This window comes from Ochlerotatus camptorhynchus, unplaced genomic scaffold (genome assembly GCF_037179485.1).
Source record: "Ochlerotatus camptorhynchus isolate MF236.1 unplaced genomic scaffold, CSIRO-AGI_Acam_v1.1 ptg000062l, whole genome shotgun sequence".
In the NCBI taxonomy this organism is placed as follows: domain Eukaryota; kingdom Metazoa; phylum Arthropoda; class Insecta; order Diptera; family Culicidae; genus Ochlerotatus; species Ochlerotatus camptorhynchus.
Window position 1 is genome coordinate 10264344 of NW_027040552.1, and position 11825 is coordinate 10276168.

Below are 11825 nucleotides of genomic sequence, written 5' to 3' on the forward strand. Positions count from 1 at the left end.
TTTTATTAGGGAAGGCTGTTGATATGGTATACACGATGATAATGGATCTTATAAATAGATCTCGAGTTATCAACGTGTTTGTATGGGAGAATCTTTGCTTTATCAAGCCCATACAACCTTATAAAAATTACAAATAACTTCAACATGAGCATGAGCATTGGAGTGGGTAACATTAACAACATCGTGCTTCCCATTACTTTATTGATCGATGTTAAGGTCCCCACTTTTAAGTTTGTATGGAAAAATGAATGAGAGACTTTGATTGGATTAACTATGCAAAGCTACTTTGTTAACGATAGCAATTTGTTTCGACTAAAACTATACAAACTATTAAGTTCTCCTGCAAATCCCGATCGTTAAAATTTTGCACACGTGAGACGTCAGTTAAGTTCGAAAGAGCTGTGGGGAGCAGGGGGTTGTGATCCACTATACAAATTTAACCCACCGAAATACTTCTTAAAGTAACGTTTTTCTGAAAGATAAGATTAGTTCATAAGCAATCTACTTTATCCTTCTAACATCGAGTAAACAACTTCTACTGGGCGTTGCTTTAAATAATTTTTGTAATGGCTCCGTAATGTTCCTGCAGATGAGCATTTGAAATCACGATCAGGTTAAGAAAACAAACTGCTTTTTCGTTGAGAAGGTTTTTTTTTATACAATCCTATTTCATCCCCTATTGGTTGACCAAGAGAACATTCCTGAGCCATTGAATGAACTAAGTGAAGTCAGATCTTCAATGCAATGTAATAAAATCATGCCGTGATAATCTATATCAAATTTCACATGTCGCAGTGGATTGCAAATCCAAACCCATAGAGCTTTTTGCCGTTTAATCGGCGCACACTACTGTACCATTTAAACATAGAGGTAACTCTAAGACTAGTAGGTCCCGAAGAAACGTGCTCAACTTTTTGGCTTAGCTCTGGTACTATCTTCGGTCCCAAGCTAATCGATTCACCCTTCGGAACATAGGAAAATCCACTTATCCCTCATTTTATCTGTCAAATTTTCATAGCGAATCAAAACAAACATTGTGCAGTACTAGAATTTTGACTAAAATGGGGTGCGTTAATCGATTTACTTGGGACCAATAGGCTAGTCAAGTAGTGAGCCAATTTAAAATCGTTAGTTTCCACCCGTTGATTTAAAGCGCAAGAGTGCGAACAAGAGGGAAACAGATTAGTGGGAAAACAAACCGTCCATTCATCCATGTGTGCTAGATAGAGAAAGATGATTAAACGTCAAAAAGGTCTATAGCAACAATCAATACGAAACTAGCCCATAGACGACTGCTTCGATAAATTTGAGTTCATGCACTGGTGGAAATTTGACATGAGAGCGGGGCAATGTTCATTAATAATGAACATTTAGTGTTCATTTTTAGTAAACATTGCCCCGCTCTCCTGTCAAATTTTCGTCAGTGCATGAACTCACATTTATGATTTGGCAATCTTCAGAGAAATATCGATCTTGACGGTTCGATCTTATATTTGTCTCTAGAATCGATCCACTGATTAAATCGGTACGAAAGAATCGCTTGTTTACGTTGGTACCCCAAGAATTTCTTTCTTTTATAATATTCAATTAAATGTTGTCGGGACGGTTAGGAGCAATGAGCACAGGAGAGATGTAGTGCAAACCTTCAAATGTTGCTGTATTCGTAAATATCATAAACGCAAATAGTGATGTCATTTTAGGGAGCGATGCTGAGGTTGACGTTATGTTCGTTAAATTTACCACGCAGTCTGGGGTGAGAGTAAATCGTTTTTTCGATGTAAATACATTTAAAAAAAATAACACATAATTTTTTTAGAGATCGAAGTGATCGTAGAAGACATTGACATTTTTTCGATCTTTTCATGAACAAAGAATCGATCCGAAAAATCGAAAATCGGGATGAAAAAGATCGATCCAAGATTGCCCAATCCTACTCAAATTGCACTCGTCCATCTGTAACTAAGAGGAAGAGGAGACAACTGGCTTCTTACTCTTAAATCTCTATCTCTATCCATATCTATATCTAGATCTATTTTACGCACTTCAAATCGGCCAATCACGAGCTGGTTCGCGTTTGACAGAAAAGAGGTTCGTTTTCGCCCCCGTATTGTCTTCTCTTCCTTTTAGATCTGTAAGCGTACCCCATAGTCGTACTAGAATATGTCAAAATGTGTGTTTGTTTTGGTTCGCCTTATAAATTTGACAGAGTTTAACTAGGGGTTCGTAGATGTTCCTTAGTTTTGGGGATGCTTCAATTGGGTTCTTTGGTAGTATTGAGGTTATTGCATTTTCGTAATCTGCTGTACAAGTGGAAAATTCAAAATTCAAGCTATTTTAAATAAGTGTGATTACAGTAGGAAAAATCACTACCTTAGCCCCCTAGAAGGTCCCGAAATAACATGTTCAACTTTTTGGCTCAGCTCTGGTACTCTCTTCGGTCCCAAGCTAATCGATACACCCCTCAAAACATAGGAAAATCCACGAACCCCTCATTTTATCTGTCAAACTTTCATAGCGAATCAAAACAAACATTGTGTAGTACTAGAATTTTGACTAGAATGGGATACGTTAATCAATTTGCTTGGGACCAATAGGCTAGTCAAATCGTTAGTTACCACCGGTTGGTAGTACTTTGTATGGGAGCTAGCTGTCATTTTGTTAGGTTTGTGTCAAACAGTGAAGCGATTATTTTGGTTTAAATCTTGATTTAAAAAACGACATGGATGTAAATGGGGTCGAAAAAAATATCGTTGTGCTCAAAAAACGAAGCTCTTTCATATTATTCATATTAAAATTAAAGTACCCAATTAGCTTGGGACCGAGCGGAAGTCTACATGCAGTAGATAAAATAAGAGTATCTACCAAAAGATGCGATTTCAACGAAATTGGAAGTAATTTTACTCCACCCATTCCAAATGCCTGACACTGTGCAAATCAATTGAAATAGATGGAAGAACCAAACGTAAACAATGGCTTTAAACACAAAATTCTCGAGAATCGAAACACTCTTACGCAAACTAACAATGCCATTCGATAAAGGAAGTTTGCTCTATCAGATGATGGTGTTAGATTGCTTGGATGTGCTTTGATTCTCGAGGAATTTGCCTTAAAAGCCATTGTTTACGTTTGGTTGGTCCGCCTATTTCAATTGTTGGTCTAGAAATAATTCTGAGCAGGAGCGACCCCGGCGTAGTGGTTAGCATCCATAGCACTCACACCAAAGTCACGAGTTCAAATCTCACTCCGAACAAGTCACGAATGACCCAAGAGCGTTAAAGTGACTATAATTTAAAAAAAAGTCTGATCATCATTATAAAGTCACCGGGCCGGAAGATGGAAGAGGAACTGGAAGCCATAAATCCTATACGGTGTTCAAGCAAATTCATCCCATCCATGGTGATGACAAGATTCGGTCTCGATGTCCCTTTGAACTGTTGATTTCTTACAGGTGTACAGAAGCAAAGGAGAAACCTGATCGATGATGAATGATATGCCTGCCTATTAAATCCCTTTGACTAAAGTAAACCCAAGATTCGGACAGGTGAGCAGCAACATCGTCGAACCAGTTTTAAATCACCTGATCGACTCTGCGTGTCCTCAAAGATATCACCCAAGACTATTGTATCGCTGATTATGATACCTTCTACCACCTCCTAATTACACACCGCAATGTACCACCGAAGAAAACTATCAAACATCTCCTCTTTAAGATCTGTCATGCTTCAAAAATAGTATTTACGGCCACGACAGATTTCAGCGGAAGTGCTTTATCCGGTGCCTGTAGGTCTGTATAGAATTCATGAAATTTCCGCACAATACACTCAGCTCCACACAGATGACAATCCCTATAAAGTTCTGTGAATATCCCAATGAAGGCCATACCAATTGAGACTCATGGCTGGCAAGAATATCCGAGAAAAAACGCTGGGGAAAATATGAAAATTTCCATCCCAGAAGATCCTCGGCAAGACCGAAATTCGAATCTGACCGCCCCCTGGAATAAAGCTAGGTGACCTTTGGATAAATTATGTGGGCCCAAATGTAAGCAGGGTGGGAAATGTTTACGCTTACTAAGTTAACAGAACTGTTTCATATCGTGTTTGTCGAATTAGATGTTTATTAATTTATTTATTTGATAAGGCTCAACCGAATTAACTTTACAGAGCCGAGGATTCTTGGTCACTATACAATGCATCTTAAAACTATAGTCAAAAGGTACAACACAATAAACACTTTATCTTCCGCTATCCAAAAAACCTCCTCCATCAGAACTGGAGCCGCTTCCAATAGTTTCATTGTATGGCAAATTGTTGTACGCCAACGAGGGTCAGAGCGCGTCCATTGCAGCAATGGACGCAAAACGTGGTCAGCACTCACACACTCATCACGAAACGGTTGCTTTCCAAAGTCGACGACGCATCGACCGAAAGAACTGCTGATGAAGAACAATGAGGAGGACCACACAATGGTTGCTGCCGAGAAAACAGACGATCGCGTAGCACACATCGAGAGTGGCCTGCTTTTGTCGACAGCCGAGTGAACACTGGATGTGATTCGTATAATGGTTCAATTTTTACTGACGAATTAGATGTGTAAAAGCTTCTTTTATCGATCTGTTTGCTGAAAATACCCGGGAATGTGTTTACATGGCCGTGGGGATATAAAAAGAAAATCGACGAAGAGAACCTGCCAATGTTACTGAGGACCTAATGCAATGTTCAGCTTGAAATGTTGAGTTAGAAACCAGGGTGGCCATAGCCAAGTAACATTACAGGTTTTATCGAGATTTTATAGCATTCTATAAGTCTGAATCATGGTATACAGAACCCTCATAAAACCAAAATTGTTACTTGGGTACCTACCGATTTTCGGGATGCCTACCGATTCACAGACGAAAGGTTCAAAACTACCGATTTTTCACTTTTCCTACCGAGAATCACAGATTTTAAGTAATCTTGAAAAAAAATTAATACCTATGTTTTGTTTTCCATGTAGCCAATTTGATCGAACGCGATGCGTTTTGCAACTTCAATCCAAACGGATGAGTTTTTTTTTTAACGTTTAATCAACTTTCTTTGTCTGTCTCCTAGCGGAGATGCTATTTTTTGTTACTCCCTTTTTTGGTTCCGTATTCCGTTCGTCCTACTCACACTTACTTGTTATGATTAGACTAGAGTCGGTGTATAATGAGTCACGCCAAGAGAAAAAAAAGTTGAACTCGTATCACGGTTTTCGAAAGATTCCCTTTCTTTTCACTTGGCAACAGAGGACTTCTACATCAACTTCAAATGACTTCCAGCGAGAAAAAAAAATAGTGGTTGTAGTATATCATTATATCAATGATTTTGTCAAGAGGTAGGTCACTGCGCAAACCAATCTTGGGTCATATTTTTTGACAGTTTGCCGCAGGTGTGCCAATTGTGCCGGTCATGATACCTGGAGTTTTGGTTTGAAATCGCAAGGATAAATCGGATTGAGGATGACGCGGGAAGTGGCGGGTGTGCGAAATTTGTTTGTGTTGTGTTCATAGGATAATAAAAGTCCTGTGTTTTAGGGTATTATAATGTCCTCAAAGGTAGACCAGAAACCTAGCCTTTTGTGATGTGAAAGTAACGGTCTATCAGCGGCCGGAACAAGTGGGGAACATTGTTGGAGACCGTCTATAGAGGATGATGAATAGACTTCTGTAGTTTGTTTTGTGTGAGTTGCAGCATTATTTGAATTAAGACTACTAATGGGGTCTGATTAACTGTCTCTTCCTCTTGAGCTCACTCTAGAACCTACATTTCGTATTTAGATCTATAAGTGAACCGCTGGTCTAAGTTTCTCTAGTATATTCAAATAGAGAATGTTCCTGAATATGCAGTCAAACATCACGTTCACAACATAACAACTTCAATGACAGTTGTCCAGCAGTGCTTCCATTTTATTTACAACAATCTAATGCCTACGAGATTTTGCCCAAGCTGTGCCGAATCTAATTTTGGCACAATGTGCTGAGTGACTTACCCCTTGGATTTTGTCAAATTATCTTAACAAAAAATAGTAGAAATTCTCATTACTGATCATAACCAAACGTATGCCATGACAATATAATGCTCACTGCGTGTTTATGATCATTTCATAGATAATATTTTATATTTTATTGCAATACCTTCACAGCAAAACATAAATTTTAGTATTACATCATTACATTACATGCACTTCAATCATGTCGAAAATCTCATGTAATTTTTATGGCCACATAGAATAAACAAATGCAGTAAAAGCAGCGTAATGTCAGTTCATGCACTGTATTAATGATAATTTTGTCCTTCTGGCAAGTAATATTACACCATATTTTTGACACGATTGAAGTGCATCCACTTTGATGTGATATGAACATAAATTTTTTGCTGTGTTTCCTATCATAGCATCGTAATGTTTGTTTACTTTGCACGATAGGTAGCCGGTTTGACAGTTCAATAGGTAGACTTGACTTCACTCTTGGCGTGATTCATTATACACCGACTCTAGATTAGACAATCCAATGTGTGAGGTTAAAGGACTGATGGCTCGGTTCGAAAGTTCAAAATTGCGCGTGATTTGTTTTCATCCTTGCCCCGCTCACAAAGGTTTTAAGTTTCGTGAAGCCTTCTTAAGACGGCCTACCGATAACTACCGATAAAAGTTTCGAGAAGCTACCTATAATGAAAAAAATAATCTGGCCATCCTGTTCGAAACTCAGCGGTTGCCTTGATCAAGAGAATTTTGCCAAAATTCAAATTCATGCAGGTAGTTGGTTTATCTTTCAAGGTTGCCTTGATTTTCAGCTAATTGACCACTTTGTCAAGCAGTTTTGGCGTGACTTTCTACCAGCGATTTCACAAAACTGGACCAACTAATTTCTATTTTTTTTAATGAAACGCGCAAATGTTGGCTACTTTTCTCGTGGTTCTAGAAGAAAAAATCTCAAAATAATGTTTTATTTCAAAGTTTGAATGGTATTTTAACGTCATTTTAACTGCTCGAATGAAGTGGTTAATTTCCGTTCAGCAGAAAAATCATGCGAAGTCAAATTATCGTACTATGAGCGCTTCTTATTCGTTTTTAGCCTATCCATCTTCCTAAGCATGGAGAGAGCAGGAGATAAAGCGCAGGTCTGATAATTGCAACGTTCGTGGTTCGAGTCCAGTCGACGTTAATTTTTTATATTTTTCGTCATAATCAACTTCTCTTAATAATACACTCCACATTTTACGTTCTCCAATATTTTTACATTGGACCGCAGCTCTGTTCATGCGGTCTCCACTAACATCCTGCGATGATGAATCCCACATAATTGTAAGCAAACCTTACATCCCCCGGTTGGGTGTAATAAAATTCAAAGCTTGGCAGGTTTGTTGCACCACTAAATTATTTACGATTGAGCATATATTTTGCGCAACGTTTTTTTTTTCTCGAGGGAATAAAATTTTTGTATATGGTCGGTTTGGGAAAATCGATGATCATTTATTCCCATACATTCATTGGCACCCTACACGGTAAGAAAAAAGTACTCAAAAGTATGTTATTTTCACTCATCTCGGCACTATAGTGCAGGAACCCAAAAGTAGGTAAAGGATTATATTCAATGTTGAGTTCCCACACTTTACTACCCCTGTTGGGTGGTTTGGCTCCTCCGTTTTTGACAACATTAGAAGGAGAAAAGGAGACAAACTAGTCAAAAATAGCTGACTGTTGCGTACTTTCTTCTTACCGTGTACTATAATACACACGGTAAGAAAATATACTCAAAATTAAGTAAAAAAAAACTCAACGTTGGGTTCTATCATTTGAGGTCCGCCGTTGAGTGAATCAGAAAAGCGGCGTTGGTTAAAATTTACTCTACTATTGAGTAATAATAAATGAACTCAAATATAAGTTTATTTTCATTGAGGTTGCTGTTATGCGCCTTTAACCATTTCTTTTTCACAAGCGTTGATAGACGAGTGGTCAACACACGGGCCGCATAATCTCAACGTCCACGGTTCGGTTCCAATCTGCTTCGTTTTATTATTTTTTTTGTCAACTTGGTCAACGTGGATTCATGATCAGGATTACTCAAAATTGAGTTTTCTTCTTTAACTTAATTTTACCTAGCCCCACGGAAGCCACGTGATGAGTGAAACGAACTTAAATTTGGGTACTTTTTACTTACCGTGCATATCGACAAACATTAATTCTATGACATGCAGAGCTTGACATATTTTGCATTTTCAAAACCAATCACCTACCGTTAGTCTACATGCTCAAGTTGTAATAACACTAGCACGTACACATGTGGCGGGCAAGCATCTTTTTTCAACGGTACTTAGAAAAGCGTGCTTGCACAGTGATAACTTTTTGTTTACCTTGCGTTAAACGTGTGCTGTAGATCCTTAATGTTGTGTCTTGATTTTTTTTTTTTAAAACATTGTATTGCAATGACTGCGCATGTTTCCATCCACAACAAAAAAGTGCTCTGAACCCATCCACCAACACTTATCGCACTTTGCTCTTTCCCTGTCGCTCTATTTTTCAATTAGGTTTTGCACCGTCGGGGTTAACTTCAATCGAATGACAGTTCAGTGGCAATGTTTACGTGGACTTAGTCGATTTTCTCTTGAGTAGATTTTCTCGATAATTTTTCAGACTGCAGTGAGATGTAAACCACACTTCTGCATTGTCCACGAGCAACATCCTTTCACCGCGCTGTTCCTCGACAATTTTCAAGTTAAAATTCGAAAATTTTAGAATATTTTTTTTTTTTGAAGAAGTACCACTGAACTGTCAAAAAGGTTCAGCCGATTAACACTGAACTCATTCGTGACATCACGCTGCAGAACGTAATTTGTTGCCTCATACTCTCTAAGCGTGAAGCTTACCGCCAAAAAAAAAATTATGTTTTTACTAGCACGTTTTGATTTTTCTAAAAGTATTCTAGGAAAATCGTAGATTATTGAAAAAAAAAAACAGAATGTACTTCCTGATGAATGTGGTCATCTTAGTGGAATACCTGTATAATGAGAGAGAGAAGGATTAGTAATTTCCATTTAATTCCACTACCTTATTTGCTTATCCTTGACAGATACTCGAGTATTAGTACAAGACACTGAAGAATTCTGCACATAGTAGACGAAATACGCGTATCTGTCAAGGATAAGCAAATAAGGTAGTGGATTTAAATGGAAATTACTAATCCTTCTCTCTCTCTCATTATACATGTACATGTTTTCTGCCTCAGCATGAAACTGGACTCAAAACAAAACTGAAAAGTAAACTTTTACGGGTTTTTAAGTCAAAATTTTTGCCATGATGACATCGAAAAAAAATTTGTTTACTGGAAAATTTACCTTAGAGTTAAATTTTCGATATATTTTCCAATATTTTTTATAAAAATCAATACGTATAAAAATACGCTTCCCATTTATGAAGGACTCAAAATGAGGTTATAGTTCCGTTCCTAAAAGGATTCCGGCTGAAAACATGATCGGTACCACAATTGATCGAACTAGTTTTAGATCCTTCCATACACATTTAAAAATTAAAACTTCGAGATTTACGCAAAAAGCGATTTTTCTTTATCAAAACTTTAGATGCATTCAAATTAGAAGAAATTGACGGTTTTTTTTTTTTTTTTAATAGGACCTATGTCCATTTATTATACCCGCGGTAGAAAGCGATTCAAGAATTTTTTATTGTCAAATGAATATAGGGCCTATTTTAATAGAGAATTGTGTGTTAATTGCATGAAAAAAGATTTTGTTTACCCTCTTTAGATCGAAAATTAGTACATCTACCGTATTAAAATCATAATTCATCTAAGATTTTGATAGCTCAGGCAAATTTAGAACGTAAAAAATTCCACAATTCCATATTCAATTTCAACCCGCTTAACCGATGCATCACTCGATTAAATTCACAATATGACATAATTTATTTTGGAGGAAAAATGAAACATGTTTTCAAGGTCGCCATCGAATATTTTGCAGTCTGCGTAGGATGCCAAATTTTTATCACCGACAGGTTTACGGCACAATTCCCGTCACCATTCAGTAAACCGTAGCAATCATTGACAATCCCCATTCACCATCATCATCGTCGTCAGCAGTGTTACATCGATAAAATTTCATCACCGAACCCCAAAATAAAAAATACTCGCGCTGAAATAAGAAACCCGTTTTTTTTACCACCAACGGCCAAACATTATCCCTAAAAGCACAAAACAATCAACAATCGATGTTGTAACTCCTAGGAGGACCAATTCAGCGAACGACGACTCACCTTTCGGAAATTTTACAAAGCTTTTGCTCCGACTCGTTTGCAGAACGTCTCGCTGAAACTGCTAAAATGTAGATCACACTAATCACACCGTGCAGCTTTTTCCGAGTCACGATTGGCACTTTTTTGAAAAACAGCCGAAAAAACTGGTTTCCACTCAGCACACTCTGACACTTTTACCACACTGTCTGACTTGTGTGGGGATCCGTTCGAAGCAATACGTGTTTTTTTTTCAGCGAAATCGATTCAGAGTTTTTAACTAAGCCACCATATAGATCTGGGAAACCCACAAACGTCTAATCCTACCGCAGCTGTTTGTGAATCTTCAAACTTCTTCTGTCTTCGAACTTTCCTCCTTCGTTCCAGTGAAATACGATTATTCCCGTTCTGTTCTGAGAGGAGTAGATCGGTAAAGCTTGTACACTCACAATGAAAACAATTCGTTCTTATCCGCTAATGCAACTGCAACCGCTGCGAGCACTTCGGTTTTTCCCCTTCTAATTTTTTTTCAAAAAACCAGAATTCTCAAAAAAAAAAGTTTTTTTTTTGCAGAATCCTTGCCGCGTGGTAGACTGCGTTACTGCACCAACAATCCTGATGCCGTCTGTTTAGGGGGCACCACTAATTACTGAGATACATATAAACACTCTTGCTACTAAATTATGGGGGTGGGAGAAGGAGGTCCTAGTAGACCACACCGAGACACGACTAGGCCGAACGATAAACGAGAAGTGAATTTGGGCCCGTTGTCGCGCGGTAGTTTTATATCGCCATATGATGCCCCCAGTCAGTCGGTCGGTGGGTGTAGTGACGCGACGCGTCGGCTTCCGCAGCAACTGGCGAGTGCTACACGGAAATGTTGCACGACAACCGGCGAAACACGTTCGGGGAGGGTTGTTTTGTGCCGGTCCGGTATGTAGGATGTATCGTCGGCGTTGTTGTTGTCGCCGCCGTCGGTTGGGTGGTTGTTGATGCTGCAGCATGATCTTGATCGAGCTGCTGCAAGTATTTGTATTTGTATTTAAACTGCTATAGGGATGGCGCATACCTGTTTTGTGCGTTAGCGATTATAAATTTCCATGTGACTTCAATTCATTAAAGTGCGTTTCCTTTCACTACATTTCAATTCATAATTCTTCCTGTCACCGAACGTTAAACGAGCTGCAATGAATCAAATATTAAATGAATGTCATTATTTCAATTTATGCCTAAACACAATAATAATGGAGAAGAGTTCAAACTATGATTTATTTTGGCTTATTTTAGCGTTGTTCTAAATCTCCGAGTATTTGACCGACAAGTCAAAATTATATATTTTAAAACAATGTTGTCGAAGTAAATGTCAAACTTGTTCTCCATCATTGAACATCCACCGTTTTCAGGTGATGAGAATGAAACTTTCAAATCTCGCTTATGTTTGTCTAGATGCTCTGGTGGGGGCGTTACATAGCTCATCCAGTAAAGATAAAGCTACGACGTGAAGCCATACATGTTGGTGCATCCAATTTCTTGTCAGACAAAGGAATGTTTTTAAATTGACCTTT

General features: G+C 38.2%; 1 protein-coding gene across 1 annotated transcript in view; it reads right to left on the bottom strand.

Annotated features, from left to right (window-relative positions):
• Elovl7 (ELOVL fatty acid elongase 7) overlaps nt 1–10715 on the bottom strand; it is a 128906-nt gene extending 118191 nt beyond the window's left edge. Inside the window, exon 1 of the mRNA XM_065216400.1 lies at nt 10285–10715. The gene's annotated coding sequence lies outside the window, so the exon portion shown is untranslated. The remainder of the gene's footprint in view (nt 1–10284) is intronic.
• Between the last annotated feature and the right edge of the window lie 1110 nt (nt 10716–11825).